General features: G+C 32.5%; 1 protein-coding gene across 3 annotated transcripts in view; it reads right to left on the bottom strand.

Annotated features, from left to right (window-relative positions):
• Nucleotides 1-18,745, bottom strand: part of LOC106459701 (GATA-binding factor 2-like) — a 198,236-nt gene that overhangs the window by 90,875 nt on the left and 88,616 nt on the right. Inside the window, exon 3 of one of the 3 annotated variants that reach the window (XM_013919352.2) lies at nt 16,927-16,972. The exons of the other annotated variants lie outside the window; for them this stretch is intronic. The gene's annotated coding sequence lies outside the window, so the exon portion shown is untranslated. The remainder of the gene's footprint in view (nt 1-16,926; nt 16,973-18,745) is intronic. 3 annotated transcript variants of the gene reach the window in all.

Raw genomic sequence — 18,745 nt, 5'->3', positions numbered from 1 at the left:
TCAACTTCGTGTATAAGCGCTACTCAACTGACTACCTTATCAACGCTATCATGTGACTTGTAGAGTTCTATATCTTGGGTAATCCAATCGACCACGTGTTAAGTATATCACGTTCAAGTTCCGCTAAGCTTTCCGTTTAACCTCACAAATAAGTAAACATGATATACTAAATTGAATTTATTAACTCATATCTTATCTCTGCCATTAGGGAAATGGCATAACCTTTCCCACAACGTCTAATCTTTCGACACGCGAATAGGAGCATCATATTATGCTTATTAAGAACTTTTGGTCAAAAATAAGTTAACCGTACGGATCAGAACCATAAAAGTTACTCTTCAATTAATGAAGTTAACTGTACATTAACAAACTAACTAGAAGTAGAGGGTGATTATGAAGAAAAATTCTGTATTTAAAATGATTGTATATTAAATTCTATGCCCTATACGGGAAGAAAAATTTCAACAGAATTACATATATAATCATTAATTGCATACAGAAAGGTTTGGAAAATGTGCAAAATAACAAAACCATGTATTGTTTTACTCTAAACCTAAATCGCTTTCTTCTATTTTAGCATTCATTATATTTTTGTTTTTTGTCTCTTTTTCAACAATACAAGATTAATGAACTGAATAAAATGCATACCAGTAAGCATGATATTGAGAAGCTGTTCAGGACACATGGTGCTTCCAGTAGCTTCATTTGAGAATAAGCCTGATATACTGACTGATAATGAGAAGGCATAGTGAACACCATAAGATTTTCTGTGTTTGTTGTGCTTTTTTTAGTTCAAAGCTGCACAACGGAACTTTCTGTGAGGGTTTTTGAAGCTGTCTGTAGCATTTGCAAACATCTAATTGTAAAAACATAACTATAATTTAAATAAGACATGTGACAGGAATGCAGCTGTTTACGAATACTGTGTTTTCTAAATATTTTGATTCTCAGGTATTGACTCACCAAGTACAAGGCGGAGAGATACACGAATAACAGATAACACAAATAATCTAGAATAGAAATGGTTATCCTAGAACTTCTAGTTATGGTGACTAAAAGGTTACGTGAACACTCCAATTATGAAGTATTATGACCGAAAACCTGAAAACCGTACGTAAATGTATAGAGATAACAAGATATCTATTTATGACGTAGATCTTAGAACATGATTGCTCCAAAGCTGAACTCACGAGTAAAAAAAAATGCGTTAATGATTCGGCATTGTGTTGTACATACTCAAGAAAACCAATTGATATAAATGTTATCGGGCTTCTGGTTCTTTGGCCTAGCAAAAACGAAAAGTGTAGTCACAATATACATATTTTAGATGCAAATTTGAAACATCTGCTTTACAAATTAATACAGAAAAAACAATATTTTGCCGACTTCAGAGAAGTGGCGTCATTTGGTTGGTGTATTTTCCCCACATTAGGCAAAGGATTTTGTTTGGTTTTTGTACATTCTGAAATCACATATGATCTTTCTTGTTTAAAGTGAAGAGTCAAAAAACAGAAACTTTCAACACAAGAATAATAGGATTATTCTGTTCTTCTGTAACGTATATCAACGATGATAAAGATGACACAGAGCTTAATTTGTCTTAAAATCTCTTTTTCTGTAAATCATGTATATCTATATATATATGATATACTTCTTTTTCAATACTGGATAACTCTAACATTTCTAGATTCTAAACTAATTTTCGTTATATATATGATAACCAAATAGTCTGAGGTTTATGAAACATGCCATAATATATATATATATATAGCTGTACATAGCGAGTTAACTCTTTGTCTCATATGATATGGCTCTCTCTGGGTATGCGCTAGAAGTAATGAATTCGTTACCGAACTATGCAAAAGTTGGATGCTCCCCTCTCAAACAAAAAACATTGAGTCGTTTCACCGCCTTGATATTAGGTATGAAAAGGAGAGGAATGTAGAAGCCAGATAGTTTAAGTTATTAGAATATGTCTGACAAATGTTTCGCTTTTTGTGTGGTAGCTATTTCGTTTGAGCTGTTGAAACATGTCTTACTAGTATAAGATAAGGGTTAATTCTTTAAGTCAAATGAACGCTACGTATACTCGGTTTGATTCAAGGAGGTGCTTTACCACATATAAAACTCATGTGGTATGACAAGAACATTCATGTACAGAAATAGTCAAAAATATGCCAAAAAGTCAAATATTTTCCACTGTTTAGTTTTTAATATAGTTGCTACCACCTCTTCACTCTTGGAGCTGTGGCTTGATACGTTTGATACGTTCATTCACAGGTTCATAACGATAAGGTTATAAAGCTTGGAGGTAATAAGTAGAAACGTTTAGAGCTTTAATTAAAGCACATAAGAACAATAAAAGAGCATTAATTCCAATGAAAGGAAGGTTGTCTAAATTAATTTAAAAGCCAGAATAATATCTTAAGGAATATATTTCTAAAGATAAACACGATTCATGCAGACAAAAAGTATAATTACTCAGTGTGTGTGTAAGAATTTTTCGAATTTTTTTTTTTATAAAAGCACTTAGAATTCTGGAATGTCATTTATTTATTTGATTCGTTATTACAATTTCCCTATTCGTGAATCTGAATTTAAATGAAACGTTCCTCGAACAACAAATAATCGCACTGATAAAACAGCATATAAAAACTTACCAGACAGGAAATGTTCCGTTTTCAAATGTTAACGAGACGGTTTAATCTCCACAACACATCAGTTTAAATAGTTGCAAGTTTTTCCCTAAAAGTAGCTATAAATGTTACTTCTTCATAGTCTGAAGTACATGTTTTAGCAAACACAAGGGCTACAACTTTTAGATCAAATTTAAAATTAAGATAATCGTCACATGACGTTATATATCTTTTTTTCAACCAATCAGGACCATTTTCCAAAACTTTTATAAAGTACACGGTTTAAAACAAGTAAGGGCATATAAAAAACAAACAACTGAAATTGGAAGTTAATTTAGTTTGTTACGAAATATAAAAGGATAAAAACATCGCAGAATTTCGTTTGTGGATTTTGTTTCAGTTAACTACTATATATCTTACTTTTGGTTTGAATTTAAAAGTTAACAGGATATTTTCTGAGAGGAGTTAAAATTGTAAATCTCAATAACCAAGGGACCATGTTTGGATTAGTAAGTGTCATATAAAGCCATGTTACAAGATTCTGGTTTTACCCAGAACTGCATATGGAAAACTGTTGCTTCTAATACAAAATACTAGTAGATTTTGACAATAATACGTATTTGTTTTAGAGATTTACTTTAGGTGACGTTAAGTGACATTTTGTTTTACACAATTATTAAAATACAACAAATATTAGCCCAAAAGTGCAGATGGCAATCAAAAATTGTGAATAGTGTTTTTACGGAAAAAATCAAGGGAAAAGAAAAGTTGAACTGATTTCAAGTATGACGATAAAAATCTAAGTTTAACCTTCTTAGGTAGTACAGTAATGTTAATTTATTCAAATATACATTAATGATAACCGATATTCCACGTTCAGCACTTATACTTTAATAATAATTCTCGTCGTTTTATAGATCGGTCGAAAATCGAAAACTTCCAGACTCATAATTTGTTTGTAACGCAAGATATATTACCCTGTACTTTCCTGAACAATATATGATGTAACATTTTCGTCGCATGCTCTATATTATTACAGGGATGACTCCGAAATGGAATATTAATGAGATATTTCTATTGCACAGAGTAACTCTCTGACTTTTGAACCCTCTATGGACATTCAGTAATACAGTTATTGTCCAGGGTGTGGTGTATAATGGTCAGCTACCTCTCTGGTTGTGTCTCGTTCCACTTTCTACAGCGAAAGGAAAACAAAATTAATCGAAAATTCTGTTGTTACGGATTTATAATTTACCCTTTTGTCATCCATATCCAAATTTCTGACACAAAAGGATGAGTGAAAAGAGAAGAAAGAAACCTAACATTTGCTTTTTAATAATTCATACTCACGTTTATCTGAACCTGAAACTACAAGCCAAGTTTAGCTAACACACTGAGAACAATTTGTTATTAATTCATGTTTGAATGTGTTATTATTTAATGTACGAATAGATAACGATTACAAACTAATTCATTTTGACAGGCAACTAATTATTCTAACTTCAGACATCTTAGTCAGGAAGTGATGGCAGACATTACGTTATTTGCAAAACGTTACATACTTATGCATGATACAATTTAAGCAAAGGTCGTTTTCGTTATATCAACAGGACAAAAAGTATATACACACTCAATCGCAAACCAGTTACTTGTAGTTATTTATGCATAATAATACTACCAGACATATCTCTACGTAAGTGATACATATAAGGTGAACAATACATGACAAACATGTTTTCCCTTGCTTCCAATTATAGGTTCTTAGATTGCATATCAGATAAATTGTCTTGACATATAATGGAGTTAATAGAATGGCTAAACCCCGCAATCATTGCCAATAAAGACTTCAATTAATATTAGCATATTTTAACTTTAGAACAACTTTCTATTTGTTTTACCAGGCAAGCTTGATTTGTTTTCTCCAACATATAATAAATTAATCCCCGACAAAAATAGACCTTTTCAAGTCAGTGTAATATTCAATCTTCAGATAATTATTAAGACATTCTCCATATACTCAAACACATAAGAAATACTGTATGTGAGGTCCATTAGCGCGTGATAAGCTATAAAATTTGATTATTGTGTTTGTTAATCGAGCATAAAAATGTTTTGTTTCATCGCGCAGGCGCAGCTTCTTAATCAATACTCAAGGCTATTATGGTAATATTTAACAGCCTAAAGCGGAGTTTAACTTCGTGAATAATATTATTACTGGAACATTTTATAAGATACACATCTTAACTTTCATATAATAATTACCACAGCTGAGAGATATCTGGAAGGCTAAAACCATAAATCTTTATTCTAGCATCGGATGTTCTGAAAAAAAAAGGCACAAAAAAACTGGCAGTAGCCTATGGCTATATGAACACGATAACAGTCGATTAATATAATTGAAAATAATTGTAACTTACCTTTCAATCAAATAAAACACTTTTTTCCGTAAAATATCTTTATTTAATTGTTTTTGAATATCACAAACGCTCATTCTGCTTTTCAGCAGATACACCGCAGATATGGATTTAGTGCCATTCGAGATTTTTCTTTAGAACTTGCAATGCGTATTGACAAAATAAAAGGATAACGTAAAGTATCTATACAAAGGTGTATAATAAATTTACCAAATTGTCAAAACTGAGTCCCCTTTTTTGAGGGGGGGGGAGAAGGATTAGAACTGAACACAATGATTATATCCCGAGGTTCCTGTCTGTAAAGAAATGGGACAACAAACATGAATTCATCTATTCCTGTGAGATTTCTTTCTTTCTTTTTATTTGTTATGACCACAAATGTTTACCTTTGAAGTTACCTCCATACTCTCTTCAACTTCACTATTTCGTGATTGATTTAGGCTTGTCTAATTAGTGATTTATTATTTTAATTAGACCTTGAAAAAATTCTCCGGGTAAGTCATCCTGAGAGTAAGTATCAACCAGTCGTCACAAACGATAGTGTTTTGCTAGTTTATAAACAAAGCGTTTAAACATCTAGTTAAAAGTCAATAGACAATTCTCTCTTTCTAGATATATTCATCTAGCAAAGGGTCAGCAACATCCATCAAAAAATTCTCCACCATTTCTTCAATAAGGTGACATTATGTTGGCTTTTATCTTACTGAAATTGTAGAAATGAGTTTATGGTGAAAAAATCCCAGCAGAAAGTGTTATATGTATACTAACTTTTTCAGAAAAAAAAAATCAGTTTCCAATACATTGTGAGATATAAGTAATGTTTTAATTCTATAATTGTGTAGACATTTTAAATTAATTTACCTTGCTAAAGAATATAAAAAAAGATTAATAAGTATTTTGATTACGCTTTTGACATTCTGAATATCGTTAGTAAAAAAAACATATCAAAGTTTTCATATTAATGCCCTGAATTAACAACAAACGCTTTATAAGCGATTTTCTTTGTTTATCTTGTAATCTTCAGCTCAGTTTAGATACCTTCTAAAATTATGGTAAGAGTCTATTCTTTTCTATTGCTAACACTTGACATAGCTCTGAAATACCCATGAAAGACTACCTAGAAGCAGAAAACTATGTAAATCCAATCACCATAGTTATGACAGCGAATCAACTCAATTTTCCGTAACACCTTCACACATATGTTGATTTCTGCCTTTGTGCTTTTAAGGGTATTTCGTTGATTATAAGCAACAGAGACTCTCCCCTACCATGCACAACCTCAACCTGCGCTTTGATCAAGATTTTCCCGAAAATGGTTTTCTCTGATCTCTAGGAGAAATTTAAGACTGTTTTCATTACCGATTAAGAAAAGTGTTTAGGTAGAGATGTATCTATAAGTCATGGCTACAGAGTCATTGAGTTAATGCAACAAGTTCATGGAACATAACAAAATGAAGAATTATATTCAGCAGCATGACTCCCTCTGAGAAACAAAACTGTTTTGATGATTTTTTTAGAAACTAAGTAATGAAAATATAATGAATAATTAAAAGGTTATGCTGACACATAATATTATTAACTCATAATCATATGAAGAAAAGGGATTACAACAAAGATTTAAGGTGTTAAGTAAAGAGTCGAAATGTACTTCAATTACACTAAAATATTTACCTTATTTTTAGATGTTTTCTTCTGAATTCTGCCAGTAAATAAATAGTTCAATACATGGGTCTTGATGGTAAAATCATGACTTGGCAACCAAGCACTCCCGTGTGTGTTGACAGTGATTGTTAGCTTTTAGTGTTTCTAACTGGCCAAACGATAACTTTGTTCGAACGTGACGTCAATAAATGAAATTACCATCTCGTGACATGCGTTTCTTTAATGTTACCCTCGTGAAGTGTCGCTTCGAGGTAAACCTGTGCATCACTAGTGTTGCAAGCTGTTCATAGCGTGGAAAGATGTCGCATGACAAAATGTTTCTCGAGACAATCTCTAAGAGTTGAAATAACTTTTAAGTTGAAACTTATTCTCTCTCTTTTTGATCTATTTCTTATTTGTCCGAGAAGATAAAAGCACCTGAGCTTAATAAGGCTGCTGCTAATACCCGTCTGCACCAAGTCCAGACCGGAATACAACAAGCATTTAACCCCTGGGGCAGCACGTGGAACAATTATATTACTTAGTGCTATAAATGGAAGCCATCACACGTGAATTAACAACACTGTCTGCAGAAACAGAAGATCTACTGGGATTTTTTTTTGTACACTTAATGCAAAAGAATGCTTCTGTAAGCTTCATTTAACAGCGATGTATAAATTGAGATGTGCTTAATTAAACACTAGACACTAATATTTTATCTTTTTGTCGGTTCGAAACAAGCTATTTTCACAGTAATTTAAGTTAACAACTTTTATTTGGGTTATTTGTTTGACGAACCGCGACATGTTTTTTAGTTGTTTGACTCGATCAGTTGATAATATTAAACCTATCGAGACTTACAGATGGCTAGGTCAATGACACGAATCGTTTTGAAAATCAATAGCAGAACGAGGTGATAATATAAAATGATATATCTGGGTTTATATTATATCAGCTGTTTGTACTTATCTAACTACTTTTTTCTCTCTCCGTATCAATATGTCCTATATTCCAAACACCATAACGACCTCTAACAACCTCCAGAATATTTTATGTGATCAGGTTTTTAAAATTATTTCAGTATGTTTATTTTTCTCCTTCGGAAATAGTTGGAAATCTATTACATCTATATTAAACGTGAAAGGCATTTCAAATAAGGGTCTATAATTACAAGCAAATAAAGCATTTATTACTTTACAGATGCCACGTGATAGCAGCTCAACACCTGTGAAAGCATTCCTTAGGTCTTGACACAGATAAAGTAGTTAAAATTAGGCCTGTATGTGGCTCCTAAAACAATGTAAGAATTGAGTGGTACCTCGAGATCCTGACCTATTCTAAAGAATATAAAAATATTAATAAATAATAATTGTCATTAGTTCCGGAAAAAAGACGTGAAAAAATGAAACTGACATGAATATTTAACAAGATGACTAAAAATTATCATTCTGTTGAAATAGATGATTCTTTCATTTAAATTTTGATAATATATATATACTTCATAGGTAAATATCGTATCTTCAGTTTCATATAAAGCCCAACATGAAAAAACAACAACATAAAACTATCTCTTCACCTCAGTAGGTTTTCTAATGTGTAAGACAATACTACAGAACAAACGAGTTTTAAGAACAAAGGAATATTCATTTTTTTTAATAAACAAGACATTTCCCGGTGATAAGGAGAGCAACAAGACTTCGTTTAAATTATTTATTAAGCATCCTGAGTATCGATCTGTATCCAATAAATCCACTAAGTAGAGTTATATGTTTTTATTCATGTCACACCTACTTATTATTATCTTTACCATCATTCCTTTCACTAAGTAGTTACGGTAAGGTTGTGCCGGTTGGATATCAATTATTGTTGTGATTAGTAACTAATACGATCACCTAAATCTAACTGTTATAACTTTTTATACTAGATGTTAATTATCGAGTTTATATTTTTCGTTTCGGCTACTAATCTGCTACTGTTTTCATGAAAGTTCTGAGAGGGAATGACTACGTTTTGTATTGATAATAGCTAGAATTCGATCCTGGACTTTCTTAATAAAATGATAATGTGCTATTCACTTTTATTCACAATATTATTTGAATTAACTAACTATTTGAATGTTTTATGTATGGTTATCCAGATTTCTGATTTCTGTGATACGTTGAATGAGGGTTAGTTGGAGGTAGAAAGCTTATTTTATCTTCACTGTTTCTAGATAATTAAATTAGTTTGCCTTTATTTAACGACTAGAAAGTTCTAAAGTGCCACAATAGCTCAGGGATAAACTTTTATTTGGGATCAAGTAAGCTGATTCTATATCATGTGGTGATTGCAAGTTCAGAGTTGGCATCGGTTGCGAGTCATATGTAAATGTAAAGTTACATTGTTGAATGTTTCCAATTTAAAACGTCTTATTTGGGAATATCTCGTTTTCGATATCTTATATGTAAGTGTATATGTGTGTGTGTTAGATTTTCTTCAGTTTGACTTGCTTATCGTACTAAACAGATACAATCGTAATTACTTTATTCTTAGTTATTTTAATGACTTTAAGTATTTTGTTCAGATATTCTGATGGTTTTTCTGATATTTGTAATAAAACAAATCACTATTCAAAATTTTTCTAGTACATGACTTGCAACAAATCTATTAATTGATATTCAATACAGATAAAATCTAAAATTAAAGAAGAATATAAAAATATTATGTATCATGGCAACTTACACATATATCTTTTAAATGCATAAAATGTTTAATGAAACTGTGTATTCAAAATGCGACTAAACATCAAAACCTTGTCTAAAAGGTATTTCATATTTTAAACCTTAACGACGTTTTATGCTACACGTGGACAAACGGCCAGGTCAGAAACCTCAAGGTTGAAACACATCATTCCCTAACTTAGAACAGTTGGTCATAGGGAGGGTAACCAGTGAGCAGCACCCATCGCCTACGTTGCCACTCTTGACCGATAATCGGGAGTGACTGTCCCTTTTATAAGGTGGTCATAGCTTAAAGTATAGAGCTTATTTTAACGATATATCGCGGGTTCTAACCTTCCACTTTCGAATCACAATAATCATGCTAACTACTAGGCCAAACCCAGCCTTTAATTTTGAAATTCTTTGAAAATGCATGTTTAAGCTGGTTGTTTATTTCACAGCTCTTATTATAGCAGAAACTATTAAATTAGCTAGAGAACTGCTGAAAACAATAAAGATTTAATATGTAGTGTCAAACCGAATTATGCTGTTTACATATTTTGTCAGTTCAAGTTGTTTTAAATCTGTTTAATACGATATAATATCTTTGACAATCCTATAAACACCGTTAGTCACTTTTAGTAATAAAATTAAATATTCGTAGTATGAAAGAGATGATTTATATAATGTATTAGCACCTGAATTCTACAATTATTATTACTTTTTGCAACTTGCTCAGAAGATGCTCAACTGAATTTAAAAAATTTTGAGTGACTCAATTTCTCCACGTGTACACATTATGTATATGAACATGTAGTGTCTTGCTTTACGTATTATATTGCTATTTTAGAAGAAATTTGAGAGAGTTTTTAACAATCATATAATCGAGGTGACAATTGCAATGATGATGGGTAACAAGCCATTTTTTAAATAAGCTAGATAACTGAAAACAATAATAAAATACTTTAATTGTATGGTTGTTTATATATGTGTATGCTGTATACATTACACCTCCTCCACAAAACAACTCCCACTGTACATATACATCAGTCAGTCTCTGTAAACGTTAAACCAAATGAGGGGAGGTATTTTATTAAAAGGGAACATAGACCTCTCTAATCCTTGAGACAACTGTTATCAGTTTGAACTCTGAAAAAAAGAGAGAAGAAATACCATATCGATATACTTGATCGCTTCGAATAAAACATTTGATTGTGGTCAAGTTGTAATTTTATCAACTATCGTTGTGCATTATAAATATTTTTCTTTGCGCATGGTTGAGAAAACCTAGCATTCGAAAATGTGAGATTCTCATCAAGTTTTAGCTCGTCAACAAAGGTCACATTGCATTAAATATTAAAGGCACATACACGGGAAAGAAATTGTGTGGTATTTAATGACCCAGGTGCTAATCTCAGCCAATGGAAACTTGAGAAGCACAGATACTTGCTGGAAATGATGAGTGCGAAATTGGTCTTCATTAAAATCTATGAGTCGTAGCTAAGGTGAAAACAAGTCTCAAGAGGTATTTGTTGTCGGTTAAAACAGGAAAAAGAATTCGTAAAAACTTACGGCTAGCTCGTTCGTGGGAAATGAAGTTTAACTGCTTTGAAAGAAATAATGCGATGCACCTGACTTGAACGTTAAGCCTAACTGGGCTTCGTGCTGACGGTACTTGAGTTATATTACAACAAAATGTAGCCATTTCCACCTTTAGGAGAAGATATATGATGAATAACACAGTCTTTCTCGTGACAGGTTGGTCTGAAAGTAACCTTTTTTTTCCGCATTAGAAACCATCTTGTTTGTCAAGAAGTCACGAAAAGCCAATCGTAAATTCTCACTGACCTTATCATAGTAATCTAAACAATAACCACAGACGACCAAACGAAGTGAATATGCCACTAGTTGCTGTATTTGCACACTAAGGAGAAAATACATCGTGTCTTTTAACATACATATTTTAACCACTGTACTAATACTTCTCCTTAAACATTATCTTTGTATTGTGTACTTCATTTTCAATATTCTTTCGTGTTATTATAATACTGGATCATTTTTATTCATCTATCCATCACTAACTTGTTTACACTAATCTCACAAAGTTGTTAATATGTATAAAACTCACCTTATTTTACAAAATTATAAAGGTACACACTTAAGTTATAATTACCAAAATTGACTCATCAGGATAAAACGTAATAAGGTTTAGTGACCAATGTTTGAAATATGTTCATCATCGTTTTAAGGCCATGAAATCGGAAATTAGTAAAAATACATGATATTGTTTTGCTACCCAAACTACAAATATAAATATGGTAGTCCATGAGCCCAATTGTTATTGGTTTACAGGACCAGAATAACATGTTTTATAAAACGCTAAAAAATAATATTTATGCGAAACAGGGTGTTGCTACATGCACGAAAAACTTCTCATGGGGTAATTCATTATCGCAATTTAGAATTGTATTTGTAGCATTTAATTTTCAAGGAATACGTTATAACACGAGCATAAAAGGAAAAAAAAACAACTTACGCCTCTCTTTTAACCTAGCTATCCAATAGGTTCCTGAGTTATTTTCCTATGATATGGTCCACACCCAAAAATAATTGAATTGACTGAAATTGCTTTAACGTAGTGATGAGCTAGTTTACAATTTTAATCAAACTATTTCTCTTGAAAATGGGGTATGCATGCATAATAATGTTCGTTGTCCGTTTAATTTATCACTTCTCTGCTACTTTACTCATACAGCTTCGCGCGTGTTCAACAAAAAACACTTTTTCAAAATTGAAGCAGACCGCGTAGACTATTTTAATTTCTATTTTTGAAAAGCGACAATTATATATCATTATCTGGAAATTACCAAGCATAAAGTGGAGAAGGCAGGAGGAATACAACAAGATGAATTTATTCCAAATGGAGTAGATGTAATTATTTATTCACAAACGAAAAGAAAGGTAAACGAATATTAATTTGAAGTGAAGTAAATTTGTGATTAAATATGTTTGATTTATGAACCTTCAAATAAACTTAAAGAAAATATACATTGAAATTTTAGTTTGAATGTTTCACAGTTTTAACTGACTTCTCTCGTACCAAACAACGACTATCGTAATTGTTTTATTCCCTTTAATTATCTCTCTTTCAAATAATAACGACAATGACGTTAATTAATTTTTCTGTTCACGTATCGACCAGAGGACGAGGCGGGGAGCGGTGACGAGTGTCACATCTTTTCCCGATGCCGCTGTCACGATGACTGCTGAACCATAAAATGTAGGCTAAGTGGCGACACATCTACAGACTGGTATTAATGAACCACCTTCTAGACAACAGATGATATATACAACATATAAAAATTTCACTAGGTTGAGGTATGTTTAGACGGCATTGCTTCTAAAAGAAATGGGGGTTCTTGCTATTGATTCTATTGTGCGAAGACAATTCAAGGAAGTAGTTTTGTTTTCCTTAGGTAAGAGTTTTATTGTTCAGCAAAACCCCCATTTTAATGAATACGTTGAAAAAACAATGTATAGTCGGTGAGTCTTGCAGCTTCAACGAGTAGACAATCTGTGGCCTTAATAAGCTCTTTCTGTCTCTAGAAAAACACACAATCATGTTTTCATTTACCTACACGCGCCATGAAGCATGAAGCAATAGGCAATGGCGAGAATGAATAGTTTTCTCTCCCGTTTCCATTGCGTAGTAAAACGAAACAATGTAATTATGAACATATAGAATCGAGGGTGGCCTAGTGGCTAGCATGGTGGAATGTAGATCTCAGGGCCCATGGCTCGCGTCTCATTGCCGCAAAAAATTCGTTCTCCGCACTTTGAGGACGTGGATGCGTTATACGAGTGTCGATCAAAGCCCACTATTCGATTAGAGTAGATCAAGAGATGGCGGTATGTGCTGCCTTAACTCTAGCCTATCAGTTAGAGTAGATCAAAAGATGGCGGTATGTGCTGTCTTAACTCTAGCTTATCAGTTAGAGTAGATCACGAGATGGCGATATGTGCTGTCTTAACTCTAGCCTATCAGTTAGAGTAGATCACGAGATGGCGGTACGTGCTGTCTTAACTCTAGCCTATCAGTTAGAGTAGATCAAGAGATGGCGGTATGTGCTGTCTTAACTCTAGCCTATCAGTTAGAGTAGATCACGAGATGGCGGTATGTGCTGTCTTAACTCTAGCCTATCAGTTAGAGTAGATCACGAGATGGCGGTATGTGCTGTCTTAACTCTAACCTATCAGTTAGAGTAGATCACGAGATGGCGGTATGTGCTGTCTTAACTCTAGCCTATCAGTTCAAAATTTGGGACAGCTTGCGCTAATACCGGAAAAACTAAACAACGAATATATAAAAACTAAATACCTAACCAGAATAAGTAAGGACTATGTAGGATTTTGGTGATTAATTACTCAGATGAACTTCCACGTCAGCTTTCTTGAACTGCGTTGGTGAATATACAGCGGACTGATTAACATTTGAGATAATTTGATATAAGTGTAAAAATTTGAATGAAGAGTCACACCACCCTTTAAGTTACAGTTACTTCTGAAGATGAGAACACCGAAAATAGTCATGATTCACACCCATTTACCACGCAGATGTTTTGAGTTAATCATCTATAGTACCGTAGTAAATAGAGTCGCGGATTTGAGTCTCGCCCAGACTATTTTCTTGATTCAGCTAAAGACTCTAAATAAATAGGTTAAATAACGCAAAGCAGTGTTTGTAACACGAAACTTTATATTAAGTGTTTTTAATTGTTAGTTCAATGTAGACACAACAAACAAAAACACATCGATACTTTTATATTAACGAATAGTTTAATACATTATATAAACTAAACAAAATAAGGATAATGTTGTTTCATGCATTATCAACTAATATGGATGTGTGTGTGTGTTTATGTATCAACGTAATAAAACACAACTTGTAACTTTTGACTTTAAACTTATATTGAAAATACATAAGAAAAACAAATGTGGTCAATTTTTTTGCCACAGAATGGTATTAGCATTTCATTAGGTTTCACAAAAAAAGTAAAAGTAAGTAGCAGAGTATAAAACACACGCACATCTAAAAGAAAAATAATATTTTGTGAGGAATAAAACACAAATCGAAAATCATATTTTACAGGATTTAAAAATATATACCAAACATTTTGACAAATGTTTAATCACTTCGGACTTTGTTGTCGCTTGGGGCGCTGTAGTCATGAATAATGCCTGGTTATTTGTATAGATATATGTGTGGGACAGGGACATTTTCACGTATAATTATACGTGTGGGACAGGGATATTGTCATTTCTGAAGGACAAATCCATAATGCCAGAAACAATTAAGAAATGGCCATGAATACGAATTTTGCTTAATTTCGCCACTTCCGCTTGGTGTCCATGCAGTGTTTGTGGAATTGCCAAGTCTGACCTGGTTATAAGCTATTTAGGCGCCAAGAAAACAACTTCGTCAAGAATCTTGACTTGCGTTTCTTGAAGAAAAAAATTCGGGACAAGTAGAATGTCTTGCTTGTCAACCAGTGTCGTTACAGGTGGGCGCGTGATTTCAATACTAACAAGAGTATTTGCTACTTAATTATAAGTCCATCGCTAGAATTGTTTCTAAGTGCCTTAAGTATATAAATAAGATAGTTCAGTCAACAGTAATAACTATTTTAAATGCACATATTCTATAACCTATATTTTGAGTAATTAAAAGTTAAGAACAGCCCTACGTTACATTTACTTTTCTGTATAAATTCAGTTAAGTTGACTTTGAACATTGTAGCCTCACTCACAAAGAAATAAATTCTTAACGACCACGGAATCGTCTCGTCATTAATCAGAGTTAACGATGGTTACGATTATAATGAACTGAGTAACTTTCCATTCTCTGCTCCATGCCACAAAGAACATAAAGATAAAACTCTTTGTAGGCCAAAACGTGGAAGGATTTTTTCACGTTTAATGTTTTAACATGTTAAAGTGAAACGCATAATGACTTTGATGTAAAATCCATTTGTACGTAAATATCTGCATGTAAACTGACTGTAAAAAATGGAATGTTTAATTTGAATTGGCAATAGGCTCAAATTTCTCCTATCTAGACATGATGGTCTTAATAACTTATTATTATTGTTTCTTAAGTAACACAACTGTGATATAATGGTATAATTTTGTAATATAGAGTTTATTTTAAATATAAATCACACTCGGTATATCTTATCGATTCACACTTTTTTTGTTATATAAAATATATTATTAAGTAAAATTTTCTTTATACCGTATTCCATCACGTGTATATATATATATATAACTTTAAAATGTCTTTCATTACACACACACACACACACATATATATATATTACTTTGGGACATGTTCCATCACATGTATTTCTATATATTACTTTAAAATCTGTTTCATCCCCCCCCCGTGTGTGTGTGTGTGTGTGGGATGAAATGATTTTAAAGTAATATATAGGAATACATGTGATGACACACGCCCCAAAGTAATATATGTGTGTGTGTGTGTGTTATGAAACAAATCTTAAAGTAATATATAGAAATACATGTGATGAAACACACTTCCAAGTAATATATACATATATATGTGTGTGTGTGATGAAATACACTTCAAAAATTAATATATACATATATATATGTGTGTGTGTGATGAAATACACCTCAAAAAGTAATATATACATATATGTGTGTACACATATATATGTATATATTACTTTTTGAAGTGTATTTCATCACACACACATATATATGTATATATTACTTGGAAGTGTGTTTCATCACATGTATTTCTATATATTACTTTAAAATCTGTTCTACCATTTCGAGACTAGCTTCAAGACTTCACGTCTGCTAAAATCTCAAACATCAAGTTTAGCCCTTCACCTACATCAACAGCGGGGAGAAAAGGAACTAAAGAGTTCTTGTGCACCCCCGGTGACCTTCCGAATACCAGAGGAATTGCCACGATGATGATGATATTTATATATATTACCTTGAAAACTGTTCCATCACATATATCTATTTGTATTACCTTGAAGTGTATTTCATCACATATGTTTCTATATATTACTTTGATACATGTTCGTCACATGTACTTAAATATATTTCCTTCATTTCGCTTTGAAAATACGTTACACAGTACGTTAAAAAAAACACACACATACACACCTGCACCGTATGGTTCTTTATTTGTTCAAGAAGTACAGTGCATTTACTGGTATAAATATGTTGTTCAATATGTATTTTGTAAGTCTATTTATATTTTGATGAAGAAACACACATCATTACTTGACGTGTAATTTTGTGGCTGTATGTATATTAGAAATAAGGCTACTTATTTTTGACGTATACCATATGATCCATATTTAAAATCCTTAATTTTGTGGCTGTATGTATAATAGAAATAAGGCTACTTATTTTTGATGTATACCATATGATCCATATTTAAAATCCTTAATTTTGAAAATGTATTCTTATCAAAATTTTATAAAATAACGGTCTTACCTGGAGGCGACTTGAGTGTAGACTTGTATATGCAACCTTCCTTTGTCTAAAACAATAAGGAAAACGCAATCTATAAGAAAAATTATGATACAGAAAGGAAAACATTTCATTTTCCTAAATCTGATAGACAATGGTGCTGAAAGGAAATCCCCTTGATTTTGTCTGACGGATTGTGAATGTGTGTTTAGTGTACAGAAGGCCATATATTCGCGAGTTATCATCTATAATATCTCTTCCCGGAGAAACTGAGACATTAAAGGCTTAATAACTAAAGTACAACGTTTATATATGAATGAAAAGTTACTCGCTTTTTATAAAGACGACTTGCATACGCTAATGTAGTAGTGCTTCATCGTAATTGCCACTCATGACGACACGGACGAGGTTTTGGTCACCTAAATATGAATCAAAGCGAATTTCTAAATATTCCATAGTACACTGCCATCATGGGTAGACTACTGACTTGGAGGTATGTAATCTGTTTTACCGAAGAGATTGTGAGATTGTTAAAGGCTATAACATATCGAAGAAGGAAGTCTTTAGAGTTTCCATTGAAGCGGAAAACCCTTACGTTTAAATCAGCGGCAGATTCAAAAACTCCAAATCAATCAGAGTTATCTCCTCATTCACAGAGTGAAGGTGATTATTGTGAAAGAGACCCCCCCAAAAAACAACAACCAACAAACAAAGAACTATTGTAAATGGCAATATATTTGGAAATATTTCCACAGTACTGTTAACAAAGCACTAAACAAGGATTTGAAGTTAATGACGGCTTATACCCCTTGAAGTCAACGAAAAGGAACTGGAATCACAGCGATATCGTACGACCACATACATATCAAGCCCGTTGACGCAGATGAAGTGGACTTCACGTCTTTCGTGTCTAGAAATCCGACTTTGTGTACAGTGGAGGGTCTATCGATAGTTTTTAAGGGTGTATGCGTTAAACCTGACCATGTTGTTATTCGCAGAAGATTCTTATAATATAACCTGTGGTTTTAAGCAACACTAACTAAACCATATTAGTCAACAGAAGAAGTAGTTACAATGGCAGTATAGGGGATCTAGAACTTATCCTTTTAATGTGCTATTAACTCCGAGAATATAATATTTTGGAATGTAAGGTTGTATTACTTGTAGCTTTGTTTTCCTTTATCGGAGTTTACTTTGAATCACCCTGCAGATTAAACCTTATGATCTATTATATCAGATATTTGATCTTTCTATACTAAGATAATCTATCTCAGAATTATGATTAATTTCCTAAAATGGCATGTAACATAAATGTAAAGGTATAGGAAACGCTTATGACAATCATTATATGATTAAAAAGCATACAAAATTATTAATTGAAATTAAAACTGTATGTGATATAAGTTAAAGTTCTTTTAATTATTTGCTTATCTTAAGCAGATTAAAAATACGAAATAAATCAAAGTCTATCATGAATTTGCGGACGAAAATACGAGCAAACGTTTTCATTATTCAAAATCACAATAACTTCTTCGGAGTTTCATGCGAAAGGTTAAAAATTCGATTTACTCGGAGTTACAACGCTAAAATACGGGGTTCGATTCCTCGCGGTGGACAGAACACAGATAACTATTGTGTATCTTTGCGATAAAAACAGCAAAAAATACCCTCTTTTTCTAAGAGTATTGTAGTATACAAATACTCAAAAGGCTCGCTTGCTCTTTGATTGTGATTATTGTTTTAGAATATTCGCACAAAATTACACAAGAGCAGTCTTTAATTTTGAAATGATATAGAAGAAGTAAAAAGTAAACTAGTCAACAGCATCCACCGTCAGTTCTTG

This window comes from Limulus polyphemus, unplaced genomic scaffold (genome assembly GCF_000517525.1).
Source record: "Limulus polyphemus unplaced genomic scaffold, Limulus_polyphemus-2.1.2 Scaffold29, whole genome shotgun sequence".
Taxonomy (NCBI): domain Eukaryota; kingdom Metazoa; phylum Arthropoda; class Merostomata; order Xiphosura; family Limulidae; genus Limulus; species Limulus polyphemus.
Note: the sequence above shows the minus strand (reverse complement) of the source record. Positions and strands in the feature narration are given on the sequence as shown.